At 50.2% G+C, this 19,907-nt stretch overlaps 1 long non-coding RNA gene across 1 annotated transcript in view; it reads right to left on the reverse strand.

Annotated features, from left to right (window-relative positions):
• Positions 1-2,044: 2,044 nt before the first annotated feature.
• The window catches only part of LOC110365219 (uncharacterized), a 64,093-nt gene continuing 46,230 nt past the window's right edge, over positions 2,045-19,907 (reverse strand). The window contains exon 9 of the long non-coding RNA XR_010475450.1: positions 2,045-19,795. This is a non-coding gene — a long non-coding RNA (uncharacterized LOC110365219). The remainder of the gene's footprint in view (positions 19,796-19,907) is intronic.

The following is a 19,907-nucleotide window of genomic DNA, read 5'->3' on the forward strand; positions in this document are numbered from 1 at the left end:
CAGAACACTTAAGCACAGCTAGTTCTCAGCGATATAATTCTCTTTAATCTTTTAAGCATTTGACAGTATTTGCTTGAAAGAAGGAGCAACAAGTACATAATTATTGCACTAATTAAGCTGCCAAAACACAAGCATGCTGCAAGAGCACCTTTGAAACAGTGAGCTCTCGATTCATTAGCATCTGCTGTAAGCTTATTAATCACCTAACAGGCAATTAGCAAGCTGTTACTGTTTGAGACTAGTATGTAAATAAATTCTTGGGTTAATTTCTTCCTCTGATAATAAAGAAAACATTATGAAAATTAGCTAAGCGACAATGTAAATGATCTTGACTGTTAATTATATGATAGTGTTACATATGCGGCCGCTGTACACCAGATAAGGGATGCACCTCTCACTTTGCGTAGTGTTTTAAAAATAAAATTGTTGACACAGGTAATAAGGAGGCTTTCTGCACTAGAGTCACAGATGTTTGCCTTTAGCTAACGAAAACGAGCTGCCAAACAACTGACACTGCAAAATTAGCAACTGGCTTCACTCGCAGCCCTCACCAGCCCTGCAGCCATGCGGAAAGGATCGAGCCCTCTGCCCTCTAGTCCACCAGCCCCAAAACATCAGCGGGGTGCAGGCAGGGAGGCAGGTGAGACTTCGGTGCAGGGATGCTGACAGTCGGGTGGCTGCACTGCATGGTGGCACCGCTCACAACTCGCCCTGGGGATGGACATCCATGGCATTCCACGTGGATGAAAATTAACAAAATTAACCAAAACAGCGCCCTGCCTGCACAGCACTGACCACCACTGTGGACAAGAGGAGAGATTCCTATTCACCCCCTTTCCTTGCAGAAGAACATTGTTTTGCTGCCTAGATAAGGCAATTTGCCTGTGAAACCGTTGGTTACTTCTGCAAACCCAGGCTGAAGGCATTGGCCTGTTATTCATAATTTACTCAGGCAATAAATGGTAAGGCTTTCCTTTCTCATAGCACCACCCTTCACAGAGCACTCTACCACCCGTGCAGCAACAGTCAGTCACCCACAGAAAAAAATAATCCATTACATGGCAGGGGTCTGGCAAGACGGGGCAATTACTGAAGTGCAGATGGATGGTGCAAACCGTGAGCAGAGCGTCCAGGGGAGCAGAGCTGTCCCCCCAGTCCGTGCCACCACACAGACCGGGCCCCACAACCACACTGTGCTCTGGGGGACCAGGAAGGACATTTCCAAACCATGTTCTGCCATGAGCTCAGCTTTACAGCTTTCTCTCCCCAAAAAACACTCCCAGCTCCTTTAAGCATGCTTCAGCGAAGCAGAAAACTAATTACAGTGAACCACGCGCCTGTTCGAGTGAGGAATTACCAGTAGCAGAGGTTACTTAATAATCTTATTAGTTTAAACTATTTTATCACCATCTTTTGCCCCATAATTATGCATGTAAAACGCACACAGAATATTTCACAATTAAAAGCTTGAAACAAAAAATGGAGGTTAAGGGCGAGATGAGGCACATTCATGCGGCTCCAGTGTCGCTGGGAAGAGGACAACTGCAGCCCTGGCACAGCTGCCTGCTCCCTGCCTGCTCACCGGGTGCTACCAACTACCTGTAGCGATACACCGACACTGAAATGCATTTCCCAGCTCTGAGGAGAGTATGTTGGCTGCTTCATTTTCCTGGATAACACTGAGACACCTGGGCCAGGCAGCAGCACCCTGGCAGGTCACTGAGCCTTGCTCTGGCCATGGGTCTCACCCCCACCCTGGGCAGCACCCACCTTCCCCTGCCAGGTGTGATCCTGCAAATGTCCCCGAGCACTGTTCCCATCTGTCACCAGCAACCACAAGGCTCCCCGGGGCCAGACTGCTGATGCTTCTTCCGCTGTGGGATCCTAGAGGAGAAAAAAAATCCAAATGTATTGATTTCTGAGCTTGCTTTAACTTGAAAACAAAAGCCACAAGCAGCGTGTTCCAAAATATCATTTTCCATTTCTAGAAGCAAGCGTTGGAGCTTTACAACAACTGCACGAAACCAAGAAGACAAGGAGGGAATGGCTTGTAAATGGCTTTTTAGTACAAACTGTGTTTCAGTTTTATGGGTGATGGCTGGAGATCCCTTTAGAGTGATGTGCTAAGAGGTTATTTTGAATCCAGCTTAGAAACTGCAGCAGTTTGGCCCATTAAAAAGTAAATTTTTCATGTCAGGAAGCAATCTCTTGCAGATGGAGCGCTCATCTGTGAAAAAGGAAACAAAATTTAAAAAAAACCAAAACAACAAACTAGGTCAGGAAAGCATCGTGCTGGCAGTGCAGGGCTCCTCGAGGCCGCAAGGATGGTCCCGGGGTCCCATCTCCGTGTCCCGGGTACGATGGAAGCCAGTGCGGAGGACTCTTGGCCGCGTTTCTGAGCATCCTCCTCCCCCCGGCGGGGCCGCACTGGCAGCCGCCCCAGCACGGAGCCCGGCCCGCCGCAACTGCAAACCATTTGTGGTTGTTCAGCCTGAATCACACCGAGGTCTCGCTCTCCCGCTCGTAATTCCGCTGGCTGGATGCTGCTGAGTCGCGCACCAGATGTTTGTGGAAGGGCCCAGGGGCTGGCCGTTTCCCTCCATAAATCCAAGCTTTCCCTGGTTTGATTTGATCCCAGACAGCTCTTCTCTGACCGTTTGCTGGGTTTGCTTGGTTTTCGCCTCTGTTCAAACACAGATAATGGCAGCGGATGCTCAGAGCAGGACACTGCCAGCATCCCCACGCATCACCTGCATCACACAGATACAGCGTGAGACAGCAAGTACTGTTTGCTTTGAATTCACCTTAAAGGAAATAACACATTTAAATAAAAAAGCCTCATAAACCTGGCATTGTTTTTTACAACCATTGCTACCGAAATTTTAATTCTGGACAACACCTATGAAGAGCCATGGTCTCCTGATGCATAGCAAAGAAACGGCCTTTCAGAATTGAATTTTACATCTTGTTTAGTTTCTTGTTTTGCTTTTGTTTTTATTTTTTCTGCTGAAGGTAGGTTTGTCTTGGAAATCTCTTAAGAAAAGTAGATTTTTGAATGCTCTGAAGTCTCAAAACAACTTATTGTAAGCAGTGCAAGACGGTATCAGAATTACACAATTCACCCCAAATTAAATAGCTGTGTCTCGATGGCACTGTTAGCACACAGCCTCATTGACAGCACTGCGAAGGGTTCAGCCGCGGGGTTATCGATCCATTAAATATTTTGCTGCTGAGTCACAGGAGGGCAGCCAAGCCAAACTGTTTGCCCAGCTTGAGGAAGGGATTAGTTTGGACCAAATTAAAAGGTGACGAAAATTCCTTCGCTGGCAGCAATAAAACTTCCATCCACTCAGCATTCGGAGTCGCTGTGTCTTGAACGTCATCTCTGCTGGTGACACCATCTGATGGAGTGACCACGATGTGCAGACGGTGCAGAGGGAGCTGAGCATCCGTATCGATCGCAGGAAAACAGCCTTGTTATTAAAGCTGACCTTGTCTGGAGTCTCTTCCACAGATACAAAGGTCGCAGCAAAGCAAACAGCTCCCTGGTGGCTGGAGACACTCGTGGTGCAGCCCAGGCAGGATGCAAATAGCCCAGCTGGACAAATAACAGCCTGGGGACTCAGCGGCTGCTGCGGGGTGACAATGCGGGTGCTGCAGGGTGCAGGGGTGACACAGCGGGTGCTGCAGGGAGTGGAGGTGACACAGCAGGTGCTGCAGGGTGCAGGGCTCCCCCCAGGGTGGCCAAGCCCCACAGCCCCCAGCGCTCTGGTCCCTGCAGCTGGCAGGGATGGAGCGGGGAGTGAGGCTGAGGAGGAGGAGGAAGAAGTGGAGGAGGAAGGGATGGCTGGAAGCATTAACCAGATCAGGGGATGCAGGCAGGAGGGTCAGGGCAGAGGATGCTGCACCGCAAACCAGGGATGCCCTTGTCCTAGGGGGCTTGATGGGGCCTTGGGTGGCCCTGTCCCTCCTGTCACCCTCTGTCAAGGGCCTCTCTGCCCCACCATGTGGCAGTGACTGGCCCTGTACTGGGCAAGCCCCCGCACCCTCCCCCAGGGGCCACCCACAGGGACACAAGGGACACGGAGCTGCTCATGGTGACAAGGGGGTGACAGCCTGTGCTGTGCCACCTCCCTCGCCTTGCTTCACTATTTTCCTTCTTTCTGCAAAGCCAGGAAGCACCAAGAGAAGGGAAATCCCACCTTGGGCTCCCTGCAGACCCTGGGAATGAGGCCAGACCTCCCAGAGCTCCTGACACTTCCCCAGGCCTCCGGACTCCCCTTCCAAAAGATAAGCACAATGCAGTCACGGCCGGTCCCTGCTGAGGGTCCCCACTCAGGCACGTGGTGACAGATGCACTTTTTCTCTGCACTGGCCAGATGCTGATGCAGCCAGTGTCACCCCAGGGCAGCAGCATCCGTCACACTGCCCTGCTGGGATGGATGGGGATAACTCTGGAGTGGATGGGGATAACTGGGATGGATGGGGATAGCTTTGCATTTTCCTCCTGGCCTCAATCCCAATTAAAGGGCTACTCAAAATTTCACAGTGCATCTGATCTGGTTCAACAGTGTGATCCAGCAGAGTCCGGAACAAGCCTGTTTTTGTTGTTTTTTCTACAGGACTGACTGGCTTTCTTCTAGCTCTGGGAATATTTCAGCAATTTCAGGTTAGCTAGACATTACATGCCGTTACACGTACACAAGCTCACCTTGTCAGCTTTAGAAACCCATCAGTCTTTGGCGAGATAACGAGGACCAGTTTCTGACATCTCTTCCAAGATCTAGTGATACTCCAGGCTCCAGTTCTGATTTTTCAGGCCGGCAGCTGATGACTTCAAAGGCACCAGTCCTCACCTGTTAGAGAATACCCCTGACTGCCTGAAAGCACCTGTCCTTGCACAGGGTTGCTGCCCATTGCCTGGTTGTTCCCATCACAGCTGAGCATCACCTGGGCAGAAACATGGGGCAGATCTGGGGCTTTCCAGGGGCTGCTTTGGGATGAGAGCTCAAGTCACAGTTTTAACCACCTTCCTGGGGTTGTTAAACTTCCAGGTTTCTTAACAGCAGACGTGAAGGGTTTGCCTTGATTTCCCCGTCCCGACGGATTTGTGCACAGGAAATAGAGGCATAAACGTTTGAGGGAAGAAACTCTATCTGACTGCTGCAGAAATTAATATTCTGCACTGAAACAGAAGGTTTCAACAGGACAATCAGAGCTGTTCCAGAGCCTTCCCTGGGGGTGGGATTTGGAGCACGAAGTCCCGCGTGGTCGGGACTCCCCAGGCAGACCCAGCAGGTCTCTCTGTGCCATCCCTGATCTCCACATTCACTTCGACACACAAGGAAGAAATATTCTGTCATGGTGACTCCTTGGGGACTTTACCTCAGATGCCCCAACCGGAGCCTGGTTTGCTGATTGAAGCGTGGCACAGAGATGGAGTGCAGGAACGCAGATGATGGTACATAACCCGAGAGGGACTGAACGTTTTCAGTAAATTACCTCTGTTATGAGCCTGGCCATAAAAATCACCTCGCAAGTGAATTCAGCTTTTCTCCTTTCCATGCCCAATCAATTAGCACATGAATAATACCAGGCCCATTAGGGCAAACTGATGCTGGGGGAGTTATGTCATCTGCTGTAGAAATGATTGCTTAAAATACCAGTTGGCTCAAAGGAACTCTTACCTAAAATCAATAGCAACAGTCAAGCTGTATTGTTTCAAACAGGAATTCTGCTAGGTAGCTAAGTAAGCGTTTGTGATCTCAGACACTTACTGGGCTATAAATAATACAGAAGAACAACTACGGAGGACATTTCTAACCAGGAGAAAGGGTTGGCTCTGTTCAATACAGGAGGGCAGCAAGTGTTGTGCACTGGATGCAGGAGATGGTGGATGCTCACGGCAAGAATCCCTGAACGCTGCGTCCTCTGTGGCCACCTCAGCAAAATGAGCCCGGCCGCTGTCCCCAGTGCTGCTCCGGCTGGCAGAGGCCACAGCAGCGCTCTCACTGAAGGGAGATGCAGGACGGGCACTGTGCGGACACAGCAGACACACAAGCACACGCGTGTCCGTGCATGCAAGCGCAGCCATGTGCTACAGGGAACACAGCGGCCTCTGCACACCCCTACGTCTCTGGGAGCCCTTGGGAAGCAACCTCAGCCGCAGGGTCCTGCCTGATTTCACTCTGCTGTTGCACCACTTGTGCTCTGAGAGAAAGAGACCATATTCCATTGCTTTAAAACATACTGAATAAAGTAGAAAGCAGCAAAGAGGATTACTAAATCTGGACTCGAGGATCTTGACATGATTTCGTTCTTGGTACTCTATAGCCGGGCTCTAGCAAAACAACCCAACTCCAGTTTCCGTTCCCAGTACGATTTTCACTGCCTTGGTGGATGCAGGGGGAAGGGAGAAAAGCCCAGAGGAATGGCTGGGAGCTGGTAGAATCAGAGAATTGCTTTGGTTGGAAGAGACCCCAAAGATCACTGAGTCCAACTGTTACCTCAACGCTGGCACCACCCCATGTCCCTGAGAACCTCATCTCCACATCTGTTCAACCCCTCCAGGGATGGTGACGCCACCACTGCCCTGGACAGCCCTTTCCAGGAATAAATTGTTCCTAATATCCAGTCTGAACCTTCCCTGGCACAATCTGAGATCAGCCCCAAAGCCAGTGCCTGCCAGGCCAGCTGCATGCATAGGACACCCACCAGCACCCGGCCCGGGGCAGCGGGAGCCATTGACCGCACTAGAGACACGTTTCACTGCATGTAGAGAACTAGCTAGAAGTAGAAGAGAAAAAAGCTCCTCTGTTTTGCCTTGGGGACTGGGCTTCACGTTGTAAGCGCAGGACAAAGCACTCTTGATATTAGGTCTGCCAGAGGATTTGAATAGGATTGGCCTGGGCTAACAAACTGTGATCAAAGCTAATCTCTGATTAGCTATACTGAGGAGATTTAATTTAGTTTAAAGCCTTACCTGAAATGCAGAACGGGGTGTTATTGCATATCTGACTGAGGCTGCTGTTGCAAAGCTCAAGTATTTATAGTAGAATTAAAACCTCTCTGAAAGCAATCATCCAAGGAAGCAGCAAAATTGATTGGAGCGTTACCAGTTCCAAACATTCAAAAATCATGAGTCAGTCCCCAAAATGTCACAAGATTTTAAAATGCAATATATTTTGTCTTATTTTTATTTAGTTTGAGAGACTAGTGTTCATTTTTTAAAACCATGAAGGCTGAAATCTGACTCTCTTCTGAAGAAGAGGAGATTTTCACATACCACAATTCCAGAAGGTGGAGGTTTAACAAAAGTCACTAATTACTTTGCTGCTCCTGGGAGAGGGCCTGAGCCGGGGGGGCTGCCCACAGCCCTTGAGCCCCACAGGAAAGCCCCGTTGGAGACCTATGTCCTGCAATGCTGTGGAACTGCCATGGGGCACAGCTCCGGGTTTGATGCCCAAAACACCTTTCCAGAGAACCACAACTTGGAAAGTCTGTCCCGGCACTGAGGGCTGGTACAGAGCTCAGGGAAGCCCTCTGCTCCAGAACAAGCATGAATCCTGCCCCTGCCTGCTCCAGGTTCTGCCAGCAGCATCTCAGCCCAGGGAGCCCTTTCATGGGGTTTGTGTAGCCCTGAGCTCCCCTGTCCCTCCTGTCCCCCTCTCCGTGGTGGGACAGGGATGCTGGAGGGATGTGTGGGGCAGTGGGGCAAGCGGGTCCAGATCTGGCCACCTTCCCATGCACAGGCTGGGCTGCAGCTAGGGCCGGGGCAGCTGCTTCTGGTCCTTCTCCTGGTCCTTCTGGTCCTCCAGCTCCTCCTGCCTCTGCCCACTTGAGCTCCTGACAACAAACCTCTCCCATTTCTCCCTATTCTCTCTTCCAGACCATGACATGTTTGTCTGTAGGGCATGAAGAAATAATGCTGACACAATGGAGAAGCATCCCAGATGGGAATATGCCAGCCAAACCGACTGCTGCAGCCCCAGGCTTGACCTTGACAGGAGGTGCAAAGCACCGAAGGCTTCCTGTGCCAGCACCCCTCCAAGATGTGGTTTCCCCAAGATGACAAGGGTGAGACCATCTCCATACCCACTCCAGTCTCCTTTTGTTGTGTGTATCACACAGAGAGCGCTGTGCCTGTTGGACACCGATGCCGCCTGCCCTCCCTGCATGCCTGCACCGCAGGACACAGTCCTGCCAACCCGCACCAGCACAAACCCCGTGCACGGCTCCGTCAGCGCCATCGCTGCTCAGCAGCACCAACAGCTGCAGATTTGCCTTGGCTTGTCAAGGCGTCTCTCCCGACCAGGGCTGGCGGTGCGATTGCTCTGCCCCATGCTGCAAGCTCCAGCTGCAATTAAGAGAGGTTCCTGCTGGGCAGAACGGTACCGTAACCAAGCAGGACTCAGTCCTGCTTGGTACATGTCTGATTGCCGGCAGCAGTGCCAGAACAGCTTCACCATCCCCAGCAGCCTTTGGGGTCAGCTGAGCATGGTGCCCTTTCTCCCCACTGTGTTTGGGGGAGAGTCGGGGGTCCACGGGGCTCCAGCAGCTCTTTGTGCTGCCCAAGGCAGCACACAGGCCAGAATCCCCGTGCTGGCAACTGCAGAAATTTAATCTGAAGTAGGCCAGTACCCCTGCTCTGCTTCTTTGCTGCTCTGTGCTGCGAATTTCAGACACAAAGTGGTTTTCTGGGTCAGGGACCTGCCCCAGCCAGCCGGGCTGCAAGAGGGTCCGGGGGTGCAGGGAATTGGGACTGCTGAAGAAGCAGAGCTGCGCAAGCATCATTTCCTTGGGAAATCAGAGCAAGGGGAAAAAATAACCGTAAGCTAACTAATTCCTATTAGAAACGAGCTTCTCTTGCTCTCCTCATCTCCTGCGAGCATTCTTGATTAGCTAATAAATGATTAATCGTGCCAAGAAAAGCCGGCTCCTTCGTCTCCTGCTTTCATCCACCAGCTGCCTCCAGGGCATTTCAAATGTCATGGGCAGATGAAACGGCCTCCGCCGGACCCCCCTGGTCCCTCGGCCACCCAATCGCCCCAGAGGAGAGGCTGTAGCCCTGGTCCGGGAACATGGCCCCACCCCTCCCTCTGCACCTTCATCCTCACCTCAGTGCTTCCTCTGCCTCCTCTAAATGCTCTGTAATTTCCCTCAGAGGAAACCACATGCATCGATGCCACAGAAACCAGCAGGCACGTCTCTGGAATCCGTCGCTCCTGACAAGTACTCTATTTTAATGCTCCTAACAGCAATTTTTATTCTAACTCTATGTGAAGGCACTTAGATTTCTATGCAGTTTTTACTTTTTAATCTCATATACTTCTTTCTGGTGTCAAAGTGTCACCATTTAATAGTCTTACTGGAAAAAAGAGTGTTTCAGATCTTGTTCTGTAGTCCACATTGTGAATACATTAGAGAACCACTGAATGATTTAAGAGGAATTTTTCTCCCTCTGTTCACCGAGGGAAGGCTGCCGGGGGAGTACGATGGGCCTGGCCTCAGCACGAGCCGCTAAAATCCTGGGCAGTATTTTCTGCTCCAGGCTCCCCTAAGGCTGCGGGGTTTTGGGAGGCGGAAAGCACTGCTGGCACCTCCTCCTCCCCCAGAAACACCCAGGGATGGTGCCCGTGTTGGGCACTCCCATTTAAACCTCCCACACAATTTTTCCCCTGATGAGTATTTCATTTCATGGGCACTTAGCACCAGGGAAGCTGATACCCGGTGCTGGAGGTGAGGGAGCAGCAAGGAAAGCACCTCTGGCTGTGAAGGGAGGCTGGTGCTATCGCAGCTTCCCCAGGTGATGGGCAGAGCAACTCCCCGGGGATAGCGGGATGTCCCGGGTAGCAGGGGCAGGCACAGGATGCTGATTCTCATCTGTTTCTGGCTGGAGTAGGGTCCAGCAATGACACTTTTTGGCCCTGCAGCCTTCCCGCCCCCTCACCCTCCTTCACCTCCCAGATCCCCCAGGGTGGCCACCTTGGGGTGCTTTAAAAGAGGCTCTGAAGACACCTCTGATAATGAGAACAGGAGATGCAACGTGGTTTCTGCGAGATCAAAGCACTCCCTCCCCAGCTGTACATGCCCTCAGCAATATAATCATCCTGACAACCCCATCAATATGTATTCCAGCTCCACCAATTCCACCCAATTAGTTCTCTAATCTCTCCCCGCCCAGACACCGTGCAATGGCTGGGCGAAAACCCAGACCGCAGCCTGCACCGCTGTGACACAGCCCACGGCAGCGCCCGCGCCAGGACCAGCTCCACCGCCGGACACGGGCTGGGGTGCAGGTCATTTGTTAATCTGTTTCTCTATTTATATATTTATATATATATTTATATAATAATTTTTATCATTGTTTATTATTACTATTATTATGGGTATCTGTAAAGATCTTTCGCAGCCTGTGTGTTCACCTCTTCTGTATGAAACTTGCTGAGGGCTGATGTGCTCAGTGGGACTCTGACTTTGGGGATTTTCATATTAATTCAGGCCTTACCCAGGATCTTGCATCCTCCCCCTCCCAAGGCACTGGTAAGATTTGCAGACATTGCCCACAGCAGGGGCCGGACCCAGTTTGGCACCAACAGTTGCTCCAGCCTGGCTGGAGCATCCCCACTCATGACCAGCCGCTCCCAGTGCTTCTCACAGCATCACAGAAGAGTTTGGGTTGGAAGGCATCTTCCCAGCTCCCCCAGTGCCACCCCTGCCATGAGCAGGGACATCTTCACCAGCCTGGGTTGCTCAGAGCCCCATCCAGCCTGGCCTGGGATGTCTCCAGGGATGGGGCATCCACCACTTGGTGACAAGCAAAGGGAGGCAGAATAAAGCCCATTACTTCAGCCGGGAGATTTACAAGGCATCATTTGCTACAGGTTAGCTCTGGCTGCCATAATGATCCAGCTCCTGAGATTACCTGTCAAGCCTCTGTGAATTTTAAATAAAAGGTAAAAGGGTTTAACTGGAACACGACACCTCTGTGCATACAGAAACAGCTCAGCTCCCACGTTGCTGCAGCGGCAGGTACGCCCCAGACCCCGGCTTGACACCGAGCAAAACTACAAATCAAGGGCCAGACATGATTGCAAACATATTCTGCTCTCTTTCCTTTCTTCTGCTACAAAGGAGATTGGAGGCACACATGGGCTTTGCTTACATCTCATTTCAAACAAAATACACACGCATAAATAACACCGGCTGACAGCTCGCAGGCTTGCTGGTCGTGCTGCCGAGGAAGATGCCTGATTAGCAGCACTTGTGCGGTGACAGTCCCCGGGACTGCGGGGGGTGACCAGAGCCCTGTCCCCAGAGCAGCCCTGTCCCTGTGGGGACACCGCTGCCACTCGGACCATCTGCTCTGGGAAGAGGGATGACACTTTTCAATGCTTCTTCCATCTCAAATCCCACTGGAAAACGCCAAGTCTGTGTTTTTAACATGCAACATGCGAAAATCTGTACCTATAGGAACCTGCAGCCAAGGACGTGTGTGAGAAATCTAGTTTAAAAAAACCCAAAATATCTTCTAGATCCAGCGGGGACCACACAGTTTGTTGCCCATACACTTTCCATTGCCAAAACTTGGCAATTTCATTGAAAACCAGTGGCATTAAGAAAAAAACAGGCAGAATATCCAGAATATCCTAATCAAGCAGTAACACAACTAAAGCAGACTGGCAAATATTTTACACAAAAAAACTGCGATAAAAAAACCTCTCAAATCCCAAAGTGAAATTTGCACTGCCCAGGTGAAGCAAGCACAGAATGGCAAAGCTGCCACAGCACACGGACCAGCCAAATGTATTGGTCTTTGGGTATAATTTCACCTTTTTCTAAAAGCTGTTGTAACCCCCGCATCAAAGCTGTCATGTCCAACAGGGATGCAGGGAACACAACACCCATGTAATTAATTTTAGTATGGATTTCTTCTTAGCTAGAAAGATTTTAATTTTTTAACAATAGTTGAACAGCACATGGAGGTCCTTCCCACCTGAAGGGTAACAGGTACCATCAATGCACCAGGGCTGCGGAGGTGGAGGAGCTCCAGGACTGTAGGAACCCCCACGACAGAAGCTGCTGCCCTGTAGGGGGGGGGTTCCATAGGAAAATTATCCAAAGGCCTTAATTCAGCCAGGGCTGGCTGCCTCTCAGCCAGGCCAGCAAGGCGCATCCCTCCCAGGGGACAGCTTTGGGGTTGGAGTGGCTCTGTAGAGCCATCACAAACCACCGCCGGGGCTGTGCAGAGGCAAAGCAAAGTCCTTTTTTCCTCTAAATACACTGCAGGACAGGGATATATTATTTCAGCTGGAGTTGCCCCAAAACTCAAATAATTTCAGCCCAAGGCGAGCGCTCAGCCCTCACCATCCAGACTTTTGCAGAGCAATAATAAACCAAAAGCGGGGTCCAGCAGTGAATCACAGTGACTGAGAGCCCTGGGGAGCCCCGGCCCTGGGGGTTACGGGTAGCGCAGGGATTTACAAGGGGAACTGAGCGTTGATGGAGATGGGGGCAGGAGCTGCCAGCCCTGTGCCCCACTCCAAAGCAATGCTCCCTCACCCCGGGGTGCAGAACGCATTTGCATTTCCCTGTATTAATGCAGGCATCCAACTGGAAGATGTAGATGTCTTTTTAATGCAGCTATGTTTGAAGCCTGAATACATAATCTCTCTATTACACGTATACTTTACACACATATAGTCATACAGAAATAGTGGTTTATGCAGCTGTATTATATATGCGGAGGCTTGGGATCCCATTGCACAGTGGGCAGCGATTTTGGTTTTCCATAGCTATTTATTTGCATAGCAGCAAGTGCAGATGATTAATAGAGAGTGCTGCGGTCAGGGCGAGCCCACTGCTGAAATACAGCCCTGCTTCCAGAAGCCGCCACGGCATTAATTATTAACTCTGTACAGGAGATTTGCCACTCTCCCAGCACCAGACGCTAAAATAGTCTCCTACATAAAAGAGCATTAAGTGAAAGCTTGGATAAAGCCGATCGCTCGGCAAAGTGACGTCCCGCTTTTCAAGACCTATTGCTCGGCAGGAAAATTTACAATCCTTTAATTCCATTTACAAGGCGGCAACACAAAAGGGAGCTGGAGACGGAGGCTGGAAGCCGAGAGACCGAAGGGGAAGAATAAAATAAACAGGAGTCCAAGGGTGCCAGGATCAGGCCCCACTCTGAAATTCAGACGCTCATTAAATTCCAGCTGGGATTAGCAACAGGAAAGCACCGTGTAAAGATTTCGCTATTGTGCAATGGGAGGTATATTAAGTTATATAGGTTCCATTTTGTCCCTATTCACGCCTAACTGTGTTGTATATATCCAAGCAGCTAAGTGTAATTTGCTTATAAATAATTGACTTCTTGGCGATTAAAATCTCTTGAGGGTCTCTGGGTTTATTCACAACAAGCCGCCTCGGCCTGCCGTGCAAATTAGGCCTTTCAAACCTGTCTCATCTCCAACAGAAATGTTATGAAGAGTGATTTTTTTATCCCCTGTAATAACCTTCAACTAACCTTTAAACTGAAGTGAATAATTTAAATCTTATTTTCATATCAATGGGGGAGTCAAGCCAAGCAATTATCTTTTATCTGTATACTCTGTCGTCAGAGCAAGGCATAATAAAGTTTTCCCAAGTGGGCAGAGCGAAGCAGTGAGAGGAGGAGAGAGCGGGAGCGCGATGGGATCTGAAGACATTAATGCAACGATGAATTATTCAGTAATGAGTACAAGATCTGCCATAAAAGATCCACCAGCGCCCGGTGCACACCACAAATTGCCGGATGGTCGGTGCAATTAGTGCTGGTGCAGGCGCAGCCCTGCCCGGTGGGTGGCCGAGGGAGGCTGGACCGTGCACCCCACAGGGATGCTGGAGAAAAAAAGGGGGGAAAAAGGAAAAAGAAGTGTCCCCCCCAGCAAAACCATGGGGGCTGAAATTCCCCACCACGCTCATTAAAATTCTGCTGTGCATGTTTCTCCCCAAGTCCCATCGGACTGTCCATGATCTTTTTTTTTTTTATTAATTCATAAACATCGCACCTGTGATTGAGGCTGCAGATTACAGGAGCAGACAAACACGAAGGCTGGTGAAATATTGCATGTTTCCTACCCAGGCTCTGCGACGGAAAACACGGCCATCACATGAAATTTTAATCCCTTCTCGTGGCCGGGGGCAGAGAGGAGCAGGCCGGGCGGCAGAGCAAGGCTGCTGAACCACCGGGAGAGGGAATAAGCCAGGGAAAAAAGAAAATCATTATTAAACTACTGCCTTGAGTGTCCTTGCTAAATTGCCTGAAGACATATTCCTGTTTTCAGGCTTAGAGGTGGCTTTAACCTGCAAGTGCTGCTGCAGCCGCAATTACCCATTTCTGCCCGCAAAGCTTAAGGTCTCTGAATTCCCCTGATCACAGAATCCTGGAATCATAGACATTGTTGGTAAAGAGGCTGCTGGTGCCCAGCTCCAGCTGCACCTCTGCTTCAGGGGAGTTGATTTCATGACACAAAACCCAGTGTCACAAACACTGGTGTGGGATGATGGGGACCCCGCCTTCCCAGCTCCAGCCCCAGCACGGGGCAAACATTTGCCACACAGTGGAGAGGCAGGTTGGAGGGTTTTCTTCTTTGGTTTGGCCACCCAGCGCTGGGAAATGATGGACAAGTCGGGAAAATCCCAGTGGGAGGGAGCCAGGTGGGTCTTGCTGCACAAAACAAAGACCCAGGGCAATAAAAAGCGATACAAGAGTGCTGGATGAGATGTCAGGGCAGCTCTGGCACTAAGCACTAAATATCTTCATGTAATCTTTCCACTTAAACCAATGATTAAACAGATTTAGCAGATGATTAAACAAATAAAGATTAATGAAACAAGCAAAGTAATCAAATCTTTATGGGGGAATAAATGCATGATTCAAAACAATATTAGGACGAATTGTCTAAAACTAATAGTGAATGTGTTGCTTTTGTCTAAATAGCATTTGTTATGTTCTCACTTAGTTGCAATCAAAATATTTGCTCAAACCAGGATGGATCTGAAAATATAAAACACTGTTGAGGATTTTAAAAATATAATGAATGCTTCGTGGGATCCCTTGTCTTCCTGGGCACAGCTGGCAGCCCCTGCCCGCCCCATGGGTGCCCAAGGGGTGTGGGACCGGGACCCTGGGAGAGCCGGGGTGAGGGCAGGAACTGCAGGAGCGGCTTGGGGCAGCCTGGGGGACAGCGAGGGATGGGACAGTTGGGGTACAGCCAAAGGGACCCTGGCACCGGCTCCAGCTCAGCAGCTGCTCCTGCCAGTCCCCCTCTAATTAGTTTTATGGGAACTCAAGGCTTTGCTTTCATATATAAGCAGCAGCAGTGGATTTTAGAGCTGTAAGTCTTTTTCTTTCATCAATTTTGCATACAGAAAGATTGTGTTTGCTCTAAATACTTTTGTTCTGAAAGCCTCTTAAATTTCTGAAATGAAAATAACAAGGGATGGGGGGAAGAAGACTTTTCCAGACAAACTGTCAGAAGGCTGCAGCCACCGAACAAGCATAAACAGAGATCTACTACCAGAGCAGTTAATTAAGAGAGGAAGGAAACGAGGTGCTAAACGCAGGGATAATCATGCAGGTTCCCCGGGCTGCAGCACACACGCACCTGCAGGCATGCACATGCATGCACTGAGCACACACACGCACCTTGCACACGCATGCACTGAGCACACAGGCTGCAGCACCCATAGCTTGTCCATGGCCATGGTCCCTGCTGGGACCCTGCCAGGACACTGCTGTGGGCATGGGACATCTGTGTGGATGCTCATGTTGCCTGGTGTTTGCCTTGTCATCCAGATTATGCTCTTGGACAAAACAACCCAAATAATCATCACAGGATAGAGCCGGATGGTTTAACTTATGCTCCTAAACCTTGTTTACATTGGGGGAAAATGGGTGGCCACTTACCACTAATGCAAGTCCCTGTTTCCAAAAACAGCGTAATGATGCACTGGAGAGGGATGTGGGAAACTCATCGCATTCTGGTGCAGGATAAAACCACCCATTCTGGCCTCCTGCCACTGGATTTAGTGCCAGGGCCTCCCCAGGAAGGCATTTTTGCTGCAAAAATCCCGGGACTATCACAATCATCGTGCACACCTCTGGGACCATGCTGAAAATGCTGCTGCAATAACAGAGTTTATTATTGTTGTTAACTTGGAAAATAAACATCTTGCTCTACTCACAATGTTTCCTTTCTCACACCTGACATTAATGGTGACAGCAAAAGCACCCGCCACAAATTCAGGCCCCAGCACAGCGATGGGACCTGTCCTCCCCTCAGGGCACTCTAGCATCCTCAAGGATGCAGGAGCTGAGAAAGGACCCGTGTTCCAGGCTCTGGGTGAGCCGGCCATTCACCCCATGCGGATTTGTGCTGTCAGGCCAAGAGCTCCCAGGGCTTTCGGCTGACATGGAGCTCCTGAACGAGGAGACCCTGGGTGCAATCCAAGCTCCACATCAGCCGGTGCCATGTGTCTGCCCTGCTCGCCCCCACCGCTGGCTTCCCCCAAAACACAGCAGTCATCACCACCACGTGCTGCAGGAACAGCCACCAAAGAGCCCAGCCACCTCTTTTCTCCCATCCTCAGCCAAAAACAAAGTCACGAGGAGCCAAACAGAGCAGAGAGCTCCTGTTCCACAACCAGACGCCTCCTCGACATCACTCCATTTGCTGCGGTGAGTTTTCTGCAGCGGAGCCACAAGCTCCTTCGGTGGCAATCCAGCAAGGGAGATGCCAGAAAACCCCTGAGCACGGATGGTGGCCGTGATGTTCAGCTCCTCCAGATGGAGCAAAACCCCTTGTCAGTCAACTGCAACTCTACACTGGAACTACAAACCCCATGCAGATGACACAAGCGCAGGTGCTGCAGGGCTGTGCCGGCAGCCTTGACCTGCCTGTCCCGACACATGGGGCAGGGCGAGGGCAGGACTGGGTGCTGGATGGCATTGTTATAGGGGGAAATAACATATGACATCTCTGCTGCTCCCCACAGCCCCGAGTCGAGCCCCCGTCTCCACAGCTCCAGTGTCTCTGCTCCAGTTCAAACCCCATGTTGACCTTCCCATGCAGCCGATGCCACCGCTCTGCTCCAACAACATGCAGAGATTTACATTCAGCAGCTGAGGCGAGAGAATCCAGCGAGTCCATGACATGAATTACCAGTCTCCCTCCCTCAAGAAAAGGCTGGAGCCAGCTCAGCATCCCTCCTCTTTCCCCCTCCCCCCTTTTTTTTGGAGACTCATTACTATATTGTGGATATTCTCCACTAAAGGGCATCTCTTTGAATGCATTTGCTTTTTTATTAATGTGTGCTAAGACAAGTCAAGCCTGATTATCATGAAGACAATTGCTGAATTCCCTCCTGGAGAAATCTCATCTAGACTGTGTAGGCGTTTTAATTTCAGAGACCCATTAATTGGCACAATTGCTTAAGCAGCTGCTTTCCGTGTCATTTTAGGACCACTTTATGAAAAACAGAGCTAAAAAAAAAAAAGAAAAAAGTATGACAGGCCAGAGCTTTCTACATGGAAACATAATTAATGCAAGGAGCTTCCTTTGAGTGGCAAAGCAACAAAAAGCCATCCTGCCACCAAAATACAGGTGTCCTGTCCTGGCTGTGCGTGGGGACTGCTGGGCTCTGGTGTGCCCATGCTGAGCACCCACATCCCTTTGGAAACGGGGCTGGGGAAGGGGCTCAGGACGTTGCTGGTACTGCCACAAGCACCTCGCCATCCCAGTGGAAAATAAAATAATAAGTAAAAAGGGGAAAAGACACCCAGCAGGAACCAGCCCAACGCATCTCCTGATGTGGGCTGCAAACCAGGACACCCCGAGCAGCCGCCCACCGACGCTGGAGATGCTGGAGGATTCTGGGGTCCCTTCCTGGGGTGGTGGCTTCACCCATACTTTTGAGGGGTGATGGGGGAGAGCACCACAGCACAGGGAGGTAAGCAAGGAGTCTGGAGGGCTCCCATGGACCAGAGCTGACTCCACCAGCAAACCTGGATATTGGGAACGATGCTCACACTGGAACGATGCTTGCATCCACCCTCCCTGCAAATCTCTCTGCCCTTGGCCCCAGGGCCTCTGTCAGCAGCCCCACAAGGGCTAGGGTGACATAGGGGGCTGGTGGACACCTGGAGCTGGGGGACACCTGGGGTGCAGCACCGAGCACTCACGGGGAGCTCAGCCTCCCTCAGGTCCCGGGCACACAATGGCTGGCGTCACAGAAGAGCGCACACACTTTCCACAGCAGAGCCAAGTTCTCAGAATTAGGTTAATTATTGCACTAATAAAGAACAAATCCTTCACTCCGGGAGAAGTGTCCAGACAGAGTTCTGGGCTAGTCTTTGCTACGGGCAAAAATATACATTCCCATTTATTAATAAATAAAGCCATATCAATGCCCTAAATTATCAGCAGAATATATTTGCTAACCCAAAGCAATAGTAGGAACGATTACTTATTAATAAAGCAATAGCTAAATCTAATTACATCCCCATCAGATCCTGCAAGTAATAAAACCACAGTTGCCTTCCAGAGCCGAGGGACCTCCTGACCTCAAATCAAAGTTTAAACCATCCATCAGCTCCCAATACATTCACGGCACATCCAGCAATTACCGTCACCCCCGCGCCGCCCCCCGGCAGGGGCAGGGGTCACCCCATGCACCGCATGGCTGTAAGCTAGAACAGAGCCTTAGAAATCTCATTATCCTGTTAACCATACATTTATCTGACAAGATAAAAGAGACTAGGTGACCAAGCTATCATTAAAGATTAATAGAAAGTATAAAAAATTCAGCTGCAACCAGCATTACTGTTTAGTGCCTGTGATAGGCCTGACAGGATTATTAATCAGGCAGCCAAAAAGATTTAGGTCTTTGCTCTTGGTTTTGCGTTTTAAGTCTTTAGTTCCCCCCCGCCACCGCAGGCCCGGGTCAGGGAGGACGATGGCTAATTGGTTCTGCAGGGCTGGGACGGTAACGACTCTCAGACCAATTATAAAATCTGCGGGCGTCGAGGTGACAACACGTTGGGCCGCGCTGCAGCGGGATGCTGGAGCCAGGGCCGGGGCTGCTGCCGCGGCTGCTCCACTCCCCACACCTGGCTATTAATAAATTGTACAGATCAATGCCTGGATTAATTTTAATAGAGGGCTACAAGGATCATGCAAGTCCCAGGGTGATTTTCCCCTCATTCTTAATTCCATTTAAGTTTAACATGAAAGATTCCCAGGTAACACCCTCACAGGAAGAAACGAGATTTCCCTGTTTTTAAGCCTTAAGTATTCTTTTTATTCTGCTTTGCTTTTTCCCTTTTGATCATAAATCAATGTCCTCCCAGCGCGTTCCCGGGGAGCCAGGCTCACAGGCAGGCTGCGCAGCGCTGCCCTCCATTTCTCCACCTGCGAGGGAGAAAAACCAATAACTTAGGAAAGGTGCTTTCTAAAATACTGTATGGCGACGGGGAGCCCAGTGGGCTAGGGGGTCCCGGACAACACCTGGCCAGTGGCTCCATGGGATGTCCTCACCCCTCTCCTGCAGGAACGTTCAGCTGGCTTTGCTCTTCCTCCAAATGCACATTTTAAAGTAAGAAATACTACCATAAAAACATTATCAGCCTTTGTTGATGCATTTCCAGAAAGCCATTCACATCCTTTTACAACCAACCTTCATTTTCTTGCATGAAAATATTCCAGCGTGAGCTCAGGATGGCTCAGACCAGCACAAGAGTGTCCATCCTTCTCTACAAAACCAGAACAAACCAGAGAAATACACTGTGAACACCAGCCTCCCATGAGAACTATTTGCCTTAGAAAACAACCTTAAAACTTTATTATTTTTTTTTTTTAATGTGC

This window comes from Columba livia, chromosome 11, assembly GCF_036013475.1.
Source record: "Columba livia isolate bColLiv1 breed racing homer chromosome 11, bColLiv1.pat.W.v2, whole genome shotgun sequence".
Lineage (NCBI taxonomy): Eukaryota > Metazoa > Chordata > Aves > Columbiformes > Columbidae > Columba > Columba livia.